General features: G+C 40.7%; 1 pseudogene; it reads left to right on the forward strand.

The window, feature by feature from the left end:
* The first annotated feature begins 3,060 nt into the window (after positions 1-3,060).
* LOC135509692 (histone H4 transcription factor-like) lies at positions 3,061-12,507 on the forward strand (annotated as a pseudogene).
* Positions 12,508-21,003: the final 8,496 nt, after the last annotated feature.

A 21,003-nucleotide genomic window follows, 5' to 3' on the forward strand; every position in this document is an offset into this window, starting at 1 on the left:
TAGGATTTTTTATGAATTTATTTGCAAATTATGGTGGAAAATAAGTATTTGGTCAATAACAAAAGTTTATCTCAATACTTTGTTATATACTGTATATACTGTACTCTATATCATCTACTGCATCTTTATGTAATACATGTATCACTAGCCACTTTAACTATGCCACTTTGTTTACATACCCTACATTACAAGTCTCATATGTATATACTGTAATCGATAACATCTACTGCATCTTGCCTATGCCGCTCTGTACCATCACTTATTCATATATTTATGTACATATTCTTTATCCCTTTACACTTGTGTGTATAAGGTAGTAGTTTTGGAATTGTTAGGTTAGATTACTCGTTGGTTATTACTGCATTGTCTGAACCTAGAAGCACAAGCATTTTGCTACACTCGCATTAACATCTGCTAACCATGTGTATGTGACAAATACATTTGATTTGATTTGATTTACCAAATGCCAATGACCAAAAGCCTACTTCCAAAGTTGTGGCAAAATGGCTTAAGGACAACAAAGTCAAGGTATTGGAGTGGACATCACAAAGCCCTGACCTCAATCCTATAGAATATTTGTGGGCAGAACTGAAAAAGCATGTGCGAGCAAGGAGGCCTACAAACCTGACTCAGTTACACCAGCTCTGATAGGAGGAATAGGCCAAAATTCACCCAACTTATTGTGGGAAGCTTGTGGAAGGCTACCCAAAATGTTTGACCCAAGTTAAACAATTTAAAGGCAATGCTACAAAATACTAATTGAGTGTATGTAAACTTCTGACCCACTGGGAATGTGATGAAAGAAATAAAAGCTGAAATAAATCATTCTCTCTGCTATTATTCTGACATTTCACATTCTTAAAAAAAAGTGATGATCATAACTGACCGAAGACAGAGAATTTCTACTTGGATTAAATGTCAGAAATTGTGAAAAACTGAGTTTTTAAATGTATTTGGCTAAGGTGTATGTAAACTTCTGACTTCAACTGTATATACAGGCACCGGTTAGTCGAGCTAATTGGAGGTAATATGTACATGTAGGTATAATTAATGTCACTATGCATAGATGATAAACAGAGAGTAGCAGCAGCGTAAAAGAGGGGTGGGGGTGTGGGACACACACACAATGCAAATAGTCTGGGTAGCCATTTGATTACCTGTTCAGGAGTCTTATGGCTTAGGGGTTAAAGCTGTTGAAAAGCCTTTTGGTCCTAGACTTGGTGCTCCGGTAGCAGACTGTAGGGTGGTTGGTTGGTTGGGGTAGATGGGTGGGCGAGTTTGAATCTCGTCACAGACAACTTTAGCATTTTAGCTAATTAGCAACTTTTTAAATACTACATTTTAGCTACTTTGCACCTACTTAGCATGTTAGCTAACCCTTCCCCTAACCTTAACTCTTTTAGCTAACACTTCACCTAACCCTAACCTTAACCCTTTTAGCTAACTCCTAAACTTTTGCAGATTCGTATTGTAAAATAAAATATTGTGCGTTTTGAAAATTCATAACTTAATACATTTAGAAAATTCATAACATATTGTACGTTTCAAAATTTGTGACATATACGATTTGTAATTCGTAACATATCATAAGAAATGGGTGATGGACATCCACAAATGAATACATACCATACGAAACGTAACATATCATACTAAATGGGGTGTCTCAGATTTACATTCAGAATAATACGAAATGGTCTGAGACCAGGTTGAGAATCTGCATTTAGTATGGGAAATTTACTACGTTCTGGATGAACGATGAAGCACTAAATCACAATCATACAGTGCTGAAAAGAAACACAGCAGGTCCATGTCAAGGTCCAAACCAAGAATATATCGAGGATTTCTTCTCTTTGTGACACAGACACATTGAGGATATCTGTAGTTATTCTCTGAGGAGTTTAAAGCCTTACTTTAATTTGAGAGGAGTTGAGGGTGGAGAGAACTCCAGGAGTATTAGGGGTGCGATTACAAGAGCTCAGTGGTGGAAAAAGTACCCAATTGTCATACTTGAGTAAAAGTAACAATACCTTAATAGAAAGTTACTCAATTAAAAAGGAAGTCTAAAAGTCTAAAAGTATTTGGTTTTAAATATACTTAAGTATCAAAAGTAAATGTAATCGTTAAAATATACTTAAATATCAAAAGTAAAAAGTATATATCATTTCAAATTCCTTATATTAAGCAAAGCTGACACTAAAATATACTTAAATATCAAAAGTAAAAAGTATATATCATTTCAAATTCCTTATATTAAGCAAAGCTGACAGCACCATTTTTTGTTTTTAAATTGTATGGCTTGCCAGGGGCACACTCCAACACTTAGACATTATTTAAAAAAAGATGCATTTGTGTCAAGTGAGTCCGTCAGACCGTCAAGTGAGTCCGCCTGAAGTAGGTGAATTTCACAATTTTCCTGTCCTGCTAAGCATTCAAAATGTAAAGAGTACTTTGGGTTGTCGGGGGAAAATGTATGGAGTAAAAAGTACAATATTTTCTTTAGTAATGTAGTGAAGTAAAAGTTGTCAAAAATATAAATAGTAAAGCCAAGTACAAAAACTACTTAAGTAGTACTTTAAAGTATTTTTTACTTTAGACCACTGCAAGAGCTAGATGAATATACCAAGACTTTTCCTTGTATTATTGGTTAGAAGGTGCATTTTTACAAACTTAAAAAGTTTTTTCTCAATCCATAATGTATTTGGAAGCTTTGCCTTCATAATGTTAGGCTCATTTGACACTGGGTTAATTCTGCTGGTTGTAAGAATGTAAATACAAGTTTACAATACTTGATGTGTTTTACGTTTGTAATGGAATGCTCAAACCAGGAAATAAATAAGTGCTCAGAACAAATCACTTCCTTTATGAAATTGTTATTTCATAATTTTGAGTCTAATGCTGAATAAAGGCACTGCTGATATTTCTAAATGTTCCTGTTTTCAGTGGTCAATTTTCCAGTCGTACGCATCTCGCCCATGGAACCGCCTTACGTGATTGGCCAAGACATAATTGGGCTGACCTTTAGTGAATGTCCATTGGACACTGACTATGAAGTGATTTCTGATTGGAGCTCAGAAACACACCAGGAAACGTTTGGCTAACAACATCCAGGTAGCTAGCGGTTTTGTAGATGTGTTTATTCTTAGTCTAAATAACTGAGCAATTGTGTTTTGAATTTTTCAACATGATCACATTCGTTGTAACTATATCAGAACGCTGTTGTCACACGTGGATATTAACGTGACTACCGTTAACTAATGGCAGCTGTCCAGTTTAGCTAGCTAGCAAGACGTTATCTTCTTCCCAATACACGACCGTGCACCAGACGCACAGTGAGAGATGCCTCCTGCAAACAAACCGGTGAGAAAGGATGACTCGCCGCTTGAGTTGGCGTGCGAGTGGGGTTCTTGTCAAGAGTCATTCGATCAGATGCAGGAGTTCTGCGGGCATGTGGAGGGTCACTTCAAGGCGCTGGACATAGAGGAAGGTGACCATTTCTCATTTGTAAACTCGTAGAAAGTTAAGTTTGTAAAAAGAGATTCATAAGTCAAATGTTTTCTTTTAGCTGCTGTGGGGCAAGTAACTTTTTAACTTCTGACTAATCAGCCTCCTATTGATGCAACCATTGGCTGGAATGTTCCATCAATCAAATTTCAGAAAGTAGTATAAATTGAAATGGGGTGTCGAAGAAGATTGGTGTCAAGTGCAAACAGTGCCTGACCTTGTTCTGGTGGTGAAATGGAAGTGAATAAGGGTGAGTTAAGCTAGGTGGAAGGTGTAGTAAAGAGTTTGGAGCCCGTGCCTGGCATTGATGGACATGTTGAAGAAGAATATGGTCCAGGAGGGGGTGGGTATAATTTGTGGAACGTTCCAAAAGGAATCCGTTCCAAAAACTTCGTAAATAACAAGGTTGCCAACAAGCAACGCATACAGAGACGTATAACAGTAGAATGAGATACCGGGTAGGGAGCGAGCTATGTAATTACGTTTTTCACTCACCACGTTTATTCGGAAAAAAATGTCTCTATATTCGAGTAGCCTCCACCACTTCTCATTCGTTGTTTTAGTTATTATTTCCGGTGTTCCTGCATTTGCGGGTGAACTCTGTTGCGCCTCAATTGGGGAATCGCTGTGGTTGAAATGTAACTAATGACCGCAAGCCCCAGTATTTTATTAGCTAGGTGGCTTGTACACAATTTTTACCGATGATACTGTATATACCTACTCGTACTACAGAAGCATGCATTGTATTTTGCCAAGTTCTCTCTGTGTTAATCCTTTTCTCCAAATATAGCAGGTAACTTGTGTCGATGTTGTTGAGTTCATCTTGCCTAGTTAAATAAAGATAAAATAAATTAGAACATTTTAAAATATACTTTGACCTATTTCAGTTAACTCCAAGATGCTTGATTCACTACACCTGCTTTTGAATAACTTTCCAGTCGTTTTTGCTTTACATTCCGACTTTTGAACGTCTGTTTATTGGACATATATATTAGTGTCTAATAAAAAATAGCAACTTATGTAAAGCATCCCATCTGTGTTAAGGTTAAAGTGTGTGTGTATATGTGTGTAGTGTAGGTCTTCTTGATGTCCACTAGGTGTCAGCACAGCTTCAATAATGTCACACCAGGTTCACAACATGTTTTTCATGTGTAACAAATCAAATTGTATTTGTCACATGCGCCGAATACTACATGTGTAGACCTTACAGTGAAATGCTGAAATGAAGCCCTTTAACCAACAATTTAGTTGTAAGAAAAATGTGTTAAGTAAAAAAATAAGAATTAAAAGTAACAAATATAATTAAAGATCAGCAGTAAAATAAAAATAGCAAGGCTATATACATGGGGTACCGGTGTTCCTTTCAAGTCCAGTGGTGTAAATGACTTAACAAAAATGTATTTAAACTACTCCACTACATTCTGTTTATATCTGTTTTTTTGTATCTGTCATTTTACTCTTTCTGTTCCTTTACTACATTCAATTTTACTTTGCCACATTTTTAAAGAAATTAATATATATTTTACTCCATACAGTTTCCCTGGCACCCAAAAGTACTTTATGCATTTGAATGCTAAGCCGGACAGGAAAATGGTCCAATTCACAGACTTATCAAGAGAACGTCCCTACTGCCTCTGATCTAGCGGACTCACTAAACACATGCTTTGTTTGTAAATTATGTCTGAGTGTTCCCATGGCTATTTCATAATTAAAAATACAAGAGAATTGTGCTGTCTGGTTTGTTTAATATATGGAAGGTCAAATAATTTATACTTTTACCACTGACACTTAAGTATCTTTTAGCAATGAGGTTTACTTAGTATTTTACTGGTTCACTTTAACACTTTAACATCAAAAGGCTCTCTAAAAACTGCTCTCTTCAGATTTGAACTCTCAAACTCTGGTTTGGGGAGCAAACGCCATAACCACTACTCTACCAGAGAGACATGGACTAGATGTTAAGGGGTACTTCAAAATGCACACATCAAAGACAACATTTCAGAGGTGAGAGAATGGTGTGGGGCTTGTACTTCTTGGGTCCACCAACCGTTCCTCAATCTTCTTTTGATGACTACAAACAGAGATTATGAATCTTCAAAACCTACACTATATGATGGATGTGTTTAGGAACGGGGGACGAAATTCGAAAGAGGCGTGTTTCCAATTACCAACAAATAGACCCTAGAAATGTTATTCCAAAATCTTAATATTGGAACTTTGTCCCTTCATTTGCCTACTACTGTCAATAAGCTATCATAACACGTGGGTTTTTTCTCGGGGACAAGGTATCGGAACGCTTTTGAATGGTCTACAAAGCATGCCCCCAGGTCAAAGTTGGCTTTTACAGACAAGGGTAATATATTGTTACTCCACGACATAGTATGTTATCACAACTCTATTAAAAGGACATTCTATACAAGGTGTCACTTCAGTCCTTCTATTTGATGGGAACTACCCCCTATCCCCAAACAAACCTCAAGTTAGCTCTTTCATGCCAACAAAAGGCAGAATCAAAAATGGCTCTCTAAAAAATAATGTCTTCAGATTTGAACTCTCAAACTCTGGTTGGGGAGCAAACGCCATAGCCACTACTCTACCAGACAGACTGAGACTAGAAATTAAGGGGTACTTCAAAATGCACACATCAAAGACAACATTTCAGAGGTGAGAGAATGGTGTGGGGGCTTGTTTTTTATTTTACCTTTATTTAACTAGGCAAGTCAGTTAAGAACAAATTCTTATTTTCAATGACGGCCTAGGAACAGTGGGTTTTTGTTTTAGATTCCGTCTCTCACAGTTGAAGTGTACCTATGATAAAAATTACAGACCTCTACATGCTTTGTAGGAAACACTGCTGATTTTGCAGGTTATCAAATACTTGTTCTCCCCACTGTATGTAAAGACAAGATTTGATCAAGAACAGTCTGATGGGTGACAATATTATCATATCACTTGTGAATGATTACATTATCACTTGTGAACGATGCCAGGCTTGTGTGTGAGAATCAGTGCATGCCTTTTTTGTTGTTGTCTGAAAATGGAGAAAGTTCAGCACTGTTGCTACTCTCCCTAAGAGTGGCCATCCTGTAAAGATTACTGCAAGAGCACAGCGCAGATTGCTCAATGAGGCAAAGAAGAATCCTAGCTAAACACTTCCAGAAATCTCTGGAACATGCTAACATCTCTGTTGACGAGTCTATGATACGTAAAACACTAAACAATAATTGTGTTCAGGGGAGGACACCACGGAAGAAGCCACTGCTGTCCAAAAAAAAGTTGACGTTTGCAAAAGAGCACCTGGATGTTCCACAGTGCTACTGGCAAAATATTCTGTGCAGGACAGATTAAACTAAAGTTTAGTTGTTTGGAAGGAACACACAACACTGTGGAGAAAAAAAGGCACAGCACACCAACATCAAAACCCCATCTCAACTGTAAAGTATGGTGGAGGAAGCATCATGGTTTGGGCTGCTTTGCAATCTCAGGGCATGGACAGCTTGCTCTCATTGTGGAACAATTATTTCCTATGTTTATCAAGACATTTTGCAGGGGAATGTTAGGCTATATGTCTGCCAATTGAAGCTCAACAGAAGTTGGGTAATGCAACAGGACAACGACCCAAAACACAGTAGTAAATCAACAACAGAATGGCTTCAACAGAAGAAAATACGCCTTCTGGTGTGGCCCAGTAATGCTGGTGTGGCCCCGCTCTATAGGTCATGCCACAGCATCTCAATCGGGATAGACCTCATCCCAATTAAGATGCGGTGGCATGACCTATAGAGACCATAGAGCGGTTCACACCAGACATCCCAAGACTATTGCTGAACTGAAACAAGTCTGATCCGCAACTACCGAAAACAGTTTGGTTTAGGTTATTCAATCAAATGTATTTATTAAGCCTATTTTACATCCGTCGACGTCAGTGCTATACAGAAACCTATCCTTAGAGAGGATTAATGAAATCCAGGGGTTCACATACTTTTCCACCCTACAGCCATGGCCAAAAGTGTTGATAAGGACACAAATAATAATTTTTACAAAGTCTATTGCCTCAGTTTGTATGATGGCGATTTACATATACTCCAGAATGTTATGAAGAGTGATCAGATGAATTGCAATTTAACTGAATCCCCCAAAAACATTTCCACTGCATTTCAGACCTGCCACAAAAGGACCAGCTGACATCATGTCAGTGATTCTCTTGTTAACACAGGTGTGAGTGTTGATGAGGACAAGGCTGGAGATCACTCTGTCATGCTGATTGAGTTCGAATAACAGACTGGAAGCTTCAAAATGAGGGTGGTGCTTGGAATCATTGTTCTTCCTCTGTCAACCGTGGTTACCTGCATGGAAACATGTGCCGTCATCATTGCTTTACACAAAAAGGGCTTCACAGGAAAGGATATTGCTGCCAGTAAGATTGCACCTAAATCAACCATTTAAGAACTTCCAGGAGAGCGGTTCAATTGTTATGAAGAAGGCTTCAGGGCACCCAAGAAAGTTCAGCAAGCACCAGGACCGTCTCCTAAAGTTGATTCAGCTGTGGGATCGGGGCACCACCAGAACAGCGCTTGCTCAGGAATGGCAGCAGGCGTGAGTGCAACTGCACGCACAGTGAGGCGAAGACTTTTTGGAGGATGGCCTGGTGTCAACAAGGTCAGCAAAGAAGCCACTTCTCTCCAGGAAAAACAGAGACAGACTGATATTCTGCAAAAGGTACAGGGATTGGACTGCTGAGGACTGGGGTAAAGTAATTGTCTCTGAATCCTCTTTCCGATTGTTTGGGGCATCCGGAAAAAAGCTTGTCCGGAGAAGAGAAGGTGAGCGCTACCATAAGTCCTGTGTCATGCCAACAGTAAAGCATCCTGAGACCATTCATGTGTGGGGTTGCTTCTCAGCCAAGGGAGTGGGCTCACTCACAAGTTTGCCTAAGAACACAGCCATGAATATAGAATGGTACCAACACATCCTCAGAGAGCAACTTCTCCCAACTATCCAGGAACAGTTTGGTGACGAACAAATGCCTTTTCCATTATGATGGAGCACCTTGCCAAAAGGTGGCTCGGGGAACAAAACTAAGTGGCTCGGGGTGGCTCAGGGAACAAAACATCGATATTTTGGGTCCATGGCCAGGAAACTCCCCAGATACTAATCCCATTGAGAACTTGTGGTCAATCCTCAAGAGGCGGGTGGATAAACAAAAACCCACAAATTCTGACAAACTCCAAGCATTGATTATGCAAGAATGGGCTACCATCAGTCAGGATGTGGCCAGAAGTTAATTGATAGCATGCCAGGACGGATTGCAGAGGTCTTGAAAAAGAAGGGTCAACACTGCAAATATTGAATCTTTGCATCAACTTCATGTAATTGTCAATAAAAGCCTTTGACAGTTATGAAATGCTTGTAATTATACCTCAGTATTCCATAGTAACATCTGACAAAATATCTAAACACACTGATGCAGCAAACTTTGTGGAAATTTATATTTGTGTCGTTCTCAACTTTTGGCCACGAATGTACACTGAATGTTTACACTGTGTGTTCAATAAAGACATGAACATGTATAATTGTGTGTTTATTAGATTAAGCAGACTTTTTGTCTGTTGTGACAAGTTTCAGAAGAAAGTTATTTGTTTCTGGCCAATCTGAGCCTGTAATCCAACCCACAAATGCTGATGCTCCAGATACTCAACTAGTCTAAAGAAGGCCCATTTTATTGCTGCTTTAATCAGAACAGTTTTCAGCTGTGCTAACATAACTGCAAAATGGGTTTCTGGGTTTCTAATGATCAATAAGCCTTTTAAAATGATTAACTTGGATTAGCGAACACAATGTGCCATTGGAACACAGGAGTGATGGTTGCTGATAATGGGCCTATGTAGATATTCCATAAAAAATCTGCTGTTTCCAGCTATAATAGTAATTTACAACATTAACAATGTCTACACTACACAATTTTATGTTATTTTAATGGACAAAAAATGCTTTTTTTTCAAAAACAAGAATTTCTAAATGACCCCACTTTGTAACGTAACAAAGTGGAAAAAGTCAAAGGGTGTGAATATTGCCTGAATGCACTGTAAACAGTTTACATTTGACTGTTTTCCACAATTATGGGATAATTAATGTCTCTTGTTTGTTTTTCTCTTGGTTTGTTTGCTTTCATGTCTCTTGTTTGTCACGAGAGGAGCACAGTTGCACATGGAAAGACTGTGGGTTCTGTTCTGTGGAGAGTGCTGAGGAGATGAAGCGCCACGTCTATTTCCACTGTTACCACACCAAGCTGAAGCAGTGGGGCCCTCAAGGCCCAGCCCGGCACCTGCACCATTGGCCTCCACAACCGCAACATAGTGCCTGACATCACAGACAACTTCATCTGCCAGTGGGACCAATGTGAGGTGAGACGCCGTTAGTGTGGGTCATATCTAGCTTAGATGTGAAGCTTGTGGACAGACATAGCATTAAGCCAGGCATAGACAAGGGACATGCACAGAACACACACAGCTCTTTTCTTTAGATGGGTTTAGGTTCTATTCAAGTGGATGAAGCACATCAGGTTAAGTGGGGAAGTTATCAGATCATGTACTTTTGTTGGTCTTACTCTCATAGTAACGGTCTTTGACAGTAACACGTCTTTTTGTATGTGTGTTTGCAGCAACCCTCTCTGGTCAACCCAGAGTGGTTCTACCGCCATGTGGAGATGCACAGCATGTGTATGGACGTACCCTCTGCTGAGAATGAGACATTGGTGTGCTGTGGCTGGAAGGGTGAGTCCTCTGACCCCTGTCAAGATGGTCGTATAGAAAGTAGCAGCTTACAACTATTCAGGAGAAACCAAGAGGTGACTGAGTCTTTCAGTTGGTGTGTAGTTTTTTATTATCTTGGCATTGACTGTGGATAAAATAGGTAAGAGCAGGGTTGGCCTATAACCGGCTGTAATGATACCTGGAACCAGAGTGAATACCACAACTGAGAATATCAACTGTACTTATTTTCCCCTGACTTTTCTCCAGACTGCAAGGCCAGGTTTAAAGGGTGTTTTTAAGCTGCGGGAGCACCTACGGAGCCACACTGGGGAGAAGGTGGTGGCCTGCCCAATCTGTGGAGGGATGTTTGCCAACAACACCAAGTTCTTTGACCACATCAGACGGCAGACCACCATCGAGGGTGAGAGGGGAAGGTCAGGGGTGGATTGGATTAATGGCTTTGCTAACATTGTGGAGTATAACCCAATAACATATTTACTACTTAATGACTGTCTCGTGTGTTTGTGTGTGTGTGTGTTCCTTCCCTTGCCTCTCGTAGGTCAGAGGTTCCAGTGCTCCCACTGCTCCAAGCGCTTTGCAACGGAGAGACTACTGAGGGACCACATGAGGAATCATGGTCAGTCCCTTGAACTCCCTTCTTTGGATTTACACGTTGATCTATCGTTTGCTGCCGAGTAGTGCTGTGTTCTGATCTGTTCCTTTCTATCCCTATCTGCTGTTAGTGAACCACTACAAGTGTCCATTGTGTGACATGACCTGCCACAGCATTGAGAAGCCTTACAGCTGTGAATATTGCGAGTACAGGTAGGTTAGGTAGATACTAAAGTTATACCCAGGACTCCCGGTCTATAGGATAAGCCGACACTATCCCTCTTTGACAGAGATGATGTCCATACTTTATTATAAAATGAAATGAATTATATTTAAGAAGTACCTGTTTAGTGTGGTCAAGTGTTAACAATTGCCTGAATGTTAGTAAAAGGTGACCCATCATAACCCATCTTTCCTGTGGTGTGTGTGTGTCACCTGTAAAAACCTTATCGACCTTCGTAAACACCTGGACACCCACAGCACTGAGCCGGCCTACCGCTGTGACCTCACTAACTGTGACTACACCACACGCTCACTGCACTCCACCAAGAACCACTACAAGAAAGTACATGAGGTGAGAGACAGATGTCAACATTTTTATACTTTTCACTCTCCTGAGCCAAGCTAAGCTAAGCTATACTGGACAGGCCTAGTTATGCATCCACCATAGTTTGCTGGAACCGTGCTGAAAATAACTATTTGAAGCCCTGTTGTGCAAGTCAGCCATGTAAAGACAACTCTAATGTATGCGCTCAAAGCCTAAACTCTATTTGAAGATGTTTACCTTTTGTGTTGACAACTCAGGGAGATTTTGTGGCTCGCTACAAGTGTCATGTCTGTGAGCAGTGCTTCACTAGGGGAAACAACCTCACTGCCCACCTCCACAAGAAGCACCAGTTGAAATGGCCCTCCGGACACCCACGATTCAGGTACCAACTACTGAGCCATTCAACATGGCAAACAGAGCATTTATAGCCAGTATACTAGGACAACCAATTTGAAGGTGCATGTGGTTGAGATAGTCTGCATTGGTAAGATCTCATTCTATATAAGTAGTTTGGCTCCAGAATCATTAGTGGGTGAATGGGAATGAATGAGAAAGTCTGAGCCTATTTGGATCAGCATTTTGGTTTTGTGGCTAACTATTCTTTCTCCCTTCCCTCTCCCTCCCAGGTATAAGAAACACGAGGACGGCTTTATGCGTCTGCAGCTGATTCGCTATGAGAGCATGGAGCTGACAGAGCAACTGATGAGAGAGAGACCAGAGGGGGAGGACGCTTCCCAGAAAGATAGCTTGGGGCCTTGGGAGGACAAGGAGGATGCCAGGGTGGTAGCACACTCCACGGACGTACAGGTGGAGATGAGAGGGGTGCTGTTGGGTGGGGTGGGGGATCAGGGGGAGGGGGTGTTCTATGTTCTGACTAGTGGTGACCCGTCTCAGGCAGGGGAGGACACTGTGATGCTACAGGACACTGCTCAGCAGCTGGGCATGCAGGTCGTATAACTACTACAACCCCTTACATATACTGCTTCTCTCATGGCTCTCAGATCTGGGCAGTGACCCAGCACAGAGAGGCACCAGGACGGGAGAGCTGCACCTGTCACTGGGCACACCTGTCTGAGTGTGAGGAGGAGGACCTCTTCTTCCTCTGGGGGGAATGGCCCTAGCCCTCACTAGAGGTCGACCGATTATGATTTTTCAGCGAGTGTGAGGAGGAGGACCTCTTCTTCCTCTTCTTATCTGCCCTCAGTGCAGGACGCACTCATCACAGCACACATTTTAGAAGATGTGGAGTTGAACTGAAGAGGTGTTTTCCAACAACTGATCCATCATTTGTGGAGATCCAGACAGTTGCTATGTTTTGCATCATAAAATGTTTTGAGCTAAGCTGAAGGGACTAGATAGGGGTAGCCTATATTATAATGCAGGATAAATCAATGAACCAGCTAACTTGCCTAAATGTGACTCGTTTCAGGAAACTAGCCCTATGTCAAGCGTCACTACTTCACAGGAGGCATTTGAACTCAACTTTGATTTTTGTTGGCAGAAATGTGTTCTGGATCATGTGAACTTTCATGTACCTTTTAATAACAAATGTGTATGCCATCTGTAAATAGGAATAAAATACGAGCCATGGAAAAAGACAGGAACCTTCCATGTAGTCTGCTTCTGTCTATAACATGAGCTGCTCAGTATAGTATGTGTCGGTAATCCTTTCTAACATGTATTGAAAAAAAAAAGATATTACAAAGAACTGCAAAAGTGTTGCTAATGCTCTCCACTTTCTGGAGGACCGAGTTCAGTAGAATGTCCAGTGGAAGCAGAGTATGATAGCTAAGGAGATATGCAAATATACAGAGTGAGTCGAAAAGAAAAACTGTAATTTCTATATGCAGGAAATTCCCATGACTCCTAGCAAAAAACAGAAAAGCGGTTCCTTCATTCATTTATTCCATAGGATATTTTTTAGGTTCACTTAAAATAAGGTCTGTGTTTCGTGTAGGCTTACACCGCCTTGCCAATTGTATAACTGTAGATATCCATAGGACAAGGTAACTCTGATCAAATATTGGATCTAAAATAAGTGAAGATCATTTTTTTTATAGAGTGGATTTATGAAAATATTTTTGAAAAACATTACCTTATCCTAGTGAGATTTACACGGGTATCAAAACGCCGAGGCGGTTTAAGCACGAAACACAGACCTTATTTGAAGTAGATCAACGACATTCTCTATGGAAGACATGAACGGTAAAATAATGAAGGAACCCCTTTCAAGTTCAGCCGCAAATTATTACAGGAATTATAACGTGTTGACTATTTCTCTCTAAACCATATACCTTTGACTATTACGAACCTGCTGCTGCTTACCACCCCTCAGACTGCTCTATCAAATACGAGCCTTAGGTCAAATCCGGAAACGATCACCTCAAACAAAACGTTTATTCCGTTCCGTATTTTATCTAACGGGTGGCATCCATGAGTCTAAATATTCCTGTTACATTGCACAACATTCAATGTTATGTCATAATTACGTAAAATTCTGGCAAATTAGTTCGTAAAGAGCCAGGCGACCCAAACTGTTGCATATACCCTGACTCTGCGTGCAATGAACGCAAGAGAAGTGACAATTTCACCTGGTTAATATTGCCTGCTAACCTGGATTTCTTTTGGCTAAATATGCAGGTTTAAAAATATATACTTCTGTGTATTGATTTTAAGAAAGGCATTGATGTTTATGGTTAAGTACACTTTGGAGCAACGACAGTCGTTGATTGTTTTTTATAAGATAAGTTTAATGCTAGCTAGCAACTTACCTTGGCTTACTGCATTCTCGGAACAGGCAGCCTCCTCGTGAGGCAGGTGATTAGAGCGTTGTACTAGTTAACTGTACGGTTGCAAGATTGGATCCAACTAGCTGAAAAGGTAAAAATCTGTAGTTCTGCCTCGTTCCTAGGCCGTCATCGAAAATATGAATGTGTTCTTAACTGACTTGCCTAGTTAAATACAGATTAAATAAATAATGGTGTAAAAAAAAAAACGGCAAAATCAGGCGCCCAAAAATACTGATTTCTGATTGTTATGAAAACTTGAAATCGGCCCTAATTAATCGGCCATTCCGATTAATCGGTCGACCTCTATACTAAACACCTGTCTCCGGATTAGAGGTCGACTAATTTTGATCTTTCAATGCCGATACCGATTTATTGGAGGACCAAATAAAGCCGATACCGATTTTTATTTGTTCATTTGTCATAATGACAATTACAACAATACTGAATGAACACTTAATATAATACATCAATAAAATCAATTTAGCCTCAAATAAATAATGAAACATTTTCAATTTGGTTTAAATAATGCAAAAACAAAGTGTTGGAGAAGAAAGTAAAAGTGCAATATGTGCCATGTAAAAAAGATAACGTTTAAGTTCCTTGCTCAGAACATGAGAACATATGAAAGCTGGTGGTTCCTTTTAACATGAGTCTTCAATATACCCAGGTAAGAGGTTTTAGGTTGTAGTTAATATAGTATTTATAAGACTATTTCTCTCTATACCATTTTTATTTCATATACCTTTGACTATTGGATGTTCTTATAGGCACTTTAGTATTGCCAGTGTAACAGTATAGCTTCCGTCCCTCTCCTCGCCCCTACCTGGGCTCGAACCAGGAACACATCAAAAACAGCCACCCTCGAAGCATCATTACCCATCGCTCCACAAAAGCCGCGGCCCTTGCAGAGCAAGGGGAACAACTACTTCAAGGTCTGAGTGAGTGACGTCACCGATTGAAACTTTATTAGCGCGCACCCCGCTAACTAGCTAGTAATTTCACATCGGTTACACCAGCCTAATCTCGGAGTTGATAGGCTTGAAGTCAAACAGCTCAACGCTTGAAGCACAGCAAAGAGCTGCTGGCAAACACACAAATGTGCTGTTTGAATGAATGCTTACGAGCCTGCTGCTGTTTACCACCGCTCAGTCAAACTGCTCTATCAAATATCAAATCATAGACTTAATTATAACATAACACACAGAAATACGAGCCTTAGGTCTTTTAATATGGTCAAATCCGGAAACTATCATTTCGAAAACAAAACGTTTATTCTTTCAGTGAAATATGGAACCGTTCCGTATTTTATCTAACAGGTGGCATCCCTAAGTCTAAATATTGCTGTTACATTGTACAACCTTCAACGTTATGTCATAATTATGTACAATTCTGGCAAATTAATTACGGTCTTTGTAAGGAATAAATGGTCTTCACACAGTTTGCAACGAGCCAGGTAGCCCAAACTGCTGCATATTCCCTGACTGCTTGCACGGAACGCAAGAGAAGTGACACCATTTCTCTTGTTAAATGAAAGTCATGTTAGCAGGCAATATTTACTAAATATGCAGGTTTAAAAATATATACTTGTGTATTGATTTTAAAGAAAGGCATTGATGTTTATGGTTAGGTACACATTGGTGCAACAGTGCTTTTTTTGCGAATGCGCATGTTAAATGGTCACCCCTTTGGAGAAGTAGGCTGTGATTCGATGAGAAATTAACAGGCACCGCATCGATTATATGCAACGCAGGACACGCTAGATAAACTAGTAATATCATCAACCATGTGTAGTTAATTTGTGATTATGTTAGGATTGATTGTTTTTTATAAGATACGTTTAATGCTAGCTAGCAACTTACCTTGGCTTCTTCACTCACGTAACAGGTAGTCAGCCTGCCTCGCAGGCTCCTCATGGAGTGCAATGTAAGGAAGGTGGTTAGAGCGTTGGACTAGTAACTGGAAGGTTGCAAGATCGAATCCCCAAGCTGACAAGGTAAATATCTGTTGTTCTGCCCCTGAACAAGGCAGTTAACCCACCATTCCTAGGCAGTCATTGAAAATATGAATGTCTTCTTAATTGACTTGCCTAGTTAAATAAAGGTAAAATAAAATAGGCCACAATCGGTGTCCAAAAATGCTGATTACTGATTGTTATGTAAACTTGAAATCGGCTCTAATTAATCGGCCATTCCGATTAATCGGTCAACCTCTACTCCGGATTACATCTTAAAACTAAGGGCAACCATAGCATACATGACAGAGGGAGAAGCGTTTATCCATGTATACGGGTAAGGGAGTCTAGCTACATTTTCAGATATTATAAGTTTCTAATTTTGTCAGTTTTCATTGCAATTTAAAGCTTACTGTTAGCTAGCTAATGTTAGCTGGCTGGCTCACTAGCTAACCTATTGTGTATGGTCTGTGTAGTAATATTATTTGTATCTCTGAGCCACATGCATTGCTAGTTATAGCATAATTTTAGCTCACTAACATTGAACCTAGTTGGTAAGCTTTAGCTACCTGCAGATTCATGCAGGTTAGTGACGTTATGAGTTGGGATTATGGTAGCTAGCTACATGTCTAAACAAAAGACTCCACTATGCAAGTAACCATTTCACTTTTTTTTACGAGACTGTCCAAGTTATATATAGTAAATTTGTGTTTTAAACAGATGGGTTTATTGGTGTTAAAATACACCAGTTATGTTATTTTGGACTACCAGACTGCTGATGTCATGCAGCCTGTCGTTTTTGTGTTTATACTTTTTCATAACAACAATGACAAGTTTGATGTCGGATGACAAGAGAATGTTCATGATGTCACTGAGGCAACTGTTTACAGACCTAAAACCAGACTCCAGTAGAAACCAGCCTTTAGTCTTAATCTTTGGTTGTTTAGTACACTAACGTACTTTGTCACATGTGAGGCCTTAAAGAGATGGGTGGAGTTGAGGGTGTGAACGATGCTGAATGGATGTAGACAAAGAAGGGCTCTCCAGTAGGTGTACCAAAACATTCAGGGGGAATTTTCGCAAAAGTGTGTTTATTAGTTCTTATAGCTGCAATCCCGTTAACGGGATCGATATGACAACAGCCAGTGAAAGTGCAGGGCGCCAAATTCAAAACAGAAATCTCATAATTAAAATTCCTCAAACATACATGTATCTTATACTGTTTTAAAGGTCATCTTGTTTTTAATCCCACCAGTGTCTGATTTCAAATATGCTTTACAGCGGAAGCACCACAAACGACTGTTCGGTCACCACCAAACCACAGAATAAACACAGCCATTTTTCCAGCCAATGATAGGAGTCACAAAAAGCACAAATAGTGATTAATTTTATCTCTAACCTTTGATCTTCATCAGATGACACTCATAGGACTTCATGTTACACAATACATGTATGGTTTGTTTGATAAAGTTCATATTTATATAAAAAAAGGTTTACATTGGCGCGTTACGTTCCAAAAACATCCAGTGATTTTGCATAGCCACATCGATTCAACAGAAATACTCATCATAAATGTAAATGATAATACAAGTTATACACATGGAATTATAGATATACCTCTCCTTAATGCAACTGCTGTGTCAGATTTAAACAACATTTTACGGAAAAAGAAAACCATGCAATCTGAGACGGCGCTCAGAAAAATAATCAAATTAGACTCCATGTCAACAGAAACCAGAAATCACATTTGAAATATTACCTTACCTTTGATCTTCATCGGAATGCACTCCCAGGAGTCCTAGTTCCACAAAAATGCTTGATTTTGTTCGATAATGTCCGTTATTTATGTCCAAGTAGCTACTTTTGTTAGCGCGTTAGGTATACAAATCCAAACGCTCGTGCAGGTCGAGCATTACTTCGGACAAAAACTACAAAAAGTATAGAATCAATCATTAGGATGTTTTTTATCATAAATCTTCGATAACGTTCCAACCGGAGAATTCCTTTGTGTCTCGAGAAGCAATGGAACGCAGGTCGATATCATGTGGAATGCGCGTGACTAGGAAATGGCTCTCTGCCAGTAACCTGACTCATTCAGCTCTTATTCAGTCCCACAACACAGTAGAAGCCTCATTCAAGTTTCTAAAGACGGTTGGCATCTAGTGGAAGACCTAGGAAATGTAACTTAATTCATATCCCACTGTGAATTCAATAGGGCTTGGGTTGAATATTGACCAATCTCAGATTCCTCACTTCCTGTTTGGATTTCTTCTCAGGTTTTTGCCTGCCATATGAGTTCTTTGCTACTCACATACATCATTCAAATAGTTTTAGAGACTTCAGAGTGTTTTCTATCCAATAATAATATACATATATTTTCAACTGAGACTGAGGAGCAGGCCGTTTTACTCTGGGCACCTTTCATCCAAGCTACTCAATACTGCCCCTGCAGCCATAAGAAGTTAACTTCCCAAAGCAGAAATACTTTCCCATTGTTCCTCAACTGTAGTGTATGTTATACAATTTTCTAGTTCTGAATCTATACTTTTATCCAAAAAACACCATTTCAAATGTTGTTACTTAATTAAGACCGAATTGAGCAGGTTGTTCACAAATATTCTAATATAAACAATCAAGCAAATGCTCACCGAGGCGGCGCTACTAGTGGCCAGGGACTTTATTGCAGGGAAACTTAAATCAGTTTTACCTCATTTCTATCAGCATGTTAAATATGCAACCAGAGGGGAAACAAAACTCTGGACCACCTTTACTCCACTCACAGAGACGCAAACAAAGCTCTCCTCGCCCTCTACTTGGCAAATCTGACCATAATTCTATCCTCCTGATTCCTGCTGACAAGCAAAAATGGAGCAGGAAGCACCAGTGACTAGCTCAATAAAAATGTGGTCAGATGATGCAGATGCTAAGCTACAGGACTGTTTTGCTAGCACAGACTGGAATATGTTCCGGGATTCCTCCGATGGCATTGAGGATTACACCACATCAGTCATTGGCTTCATCAATAAGTTCATCAATGACGTAGTCCCCACAGTGACTGTATGTACATACCTCAACCAGTAGCCATGGATTACAGGCAACATCCGCACTGAGCTAAAGGATAGAGCTGCCGCTTTCAAGGAGCGGGACTCTATCCCGGAAGCTTATAAGAAATCCCGCTATGCCCTCAGACGAACCATCAAACGGGCAAAGCGTCAATACAGGACTCAGATCGTACAACACCGGCTCTGATGCTCGTCGGATGTGGCAGGGCTTGCATTCCATTAGACTACAAAGGGAAGCACAGCCGAGAGCTGCCCATTAACATGAGCCTACCAGACAAGCTTAACTACTTCAATGCTTGCTTCGAGGCAAATAACACTGAAACATGTATGAGAGCACCAGCTGTTCCGGACGACTGTGTGATCACTCTCTCCACAGCTGATGTGAGTAAGACCTTTTAAACAGGTCAACATTCACAAGGCCGCAGGGCCAGACTGATTACCAGGACATGTACTGCGAGCATGCGCTGACCAACTGGCAAGTGTCTTCACTGACATTTTCAACCTCTCCCTGTCCGAGTCTGTAATACCAACATGTTTTAAGCAGACCACCATAGTGCCTGTGCCCAAAAACACTAAGGTAACCTGCCTAAATGACTACCCACCCGTAACACTCACATCTGTAGCCATGAAGTGCTTTGAAAGGCTGGTCATGGCTCACATCAACACCATTATCCCAGAAACCCAAGACCCACTCCGGTTTGCATTCTGTCCCAACAGATCCACAGATGTTGCAATCTCTATTGCACTCCACACTGCATTTTCCCACCTTGGACATGCCATTAATTGACTATAGCTCAGCATTCATCACCATAGTGCCCTCAAAGCTCATCAATAAGCAAAGGACCCTGGGACTAAACACCTCCCTCTGAAACTGGACCCTGGACTTCCTGGGCCTCCCCCACGCTGATCCTCAACACAGGGGCCTCTCAGTGGTGCATGCTCAGTCCCCTCCTGTACTCCCTGTTCACTCGTGACTGCATGATCAGGCACGACTCCAACACCATCTGGAAGTTTGCAGACGACATAACAGTGGTAGGCCTAATCACCGACAACGACGAGACAGCCTATAGGGTGGAGGTCAGAGACCTGGCCGGGTGGTGCCAGAATAACAACCTATCCCTCAACATAAGCAAGACTAAGGAGATGATTGTGGACTACAGGAAAAGGAGGACCGAGCACGCCCCCATTCTCATTGGCGGGGCTGTCGTGGAGCAGGTGGAGAGCTTCAAGGTCCTTGGTGTCCACATCACCAACCAACTACAATGGTCCAAACACACCAAGACAGTCGTAAAGAGGGCACGACAAAGCCTATTCCCCCTCAGGAAACTAAAAAGAATTGGCATGGGTCCTCAGATCCTCAAAAGGTTCTACAGTTGCACCATCAAGTTGCATCACTGCCTGGTACGGCAACTGCTCTGCCTCCGACCGCAAGGCACTAGAGGGTAGTGCATACAGGCCAATACATCACTGGGGCTAAGCTGCCTGCCATCCAGGACCTCTTCACCAGGCGGTGTCAGAGGAAGGTCCTAAAAATGTTCAAAGACCCCACCCACCCCAGTCATAGTTCTCTCTACGACCGCATGGCAAGCAGTAACGGAGTGCAAAGTCTAGAACCAAAAGGCTTCTCAACAGCTTTTACTCCTGAATAGGTAATCAAATGGCTAAACGTACTATTTGCATTGTGTGTGTTTGTGTGTGTGTGTCCCAACCCCTATTTCACACTGCTGCTACTCTGTTTATCATATATGAATAGTCACTTTAACCATACCTACATGTACATATTACCTCA

The sequence above is a fragment of the Oncorhynchus masou genome, chromosome 22 (genome assembly GCF_036934945.1).
Source record: "Oncorhynchus masou masou isolate Uvic2021 chromosome 22, UVic_Omas_1.1, whole genome shotgun sequence".
Lineage (NCBI taxonomy): Eukaryota > Metazoa > Chordata > Actinopteri > Salmoniformes > Salmonidae > Oncorhynchus > Oncorhynchus masou.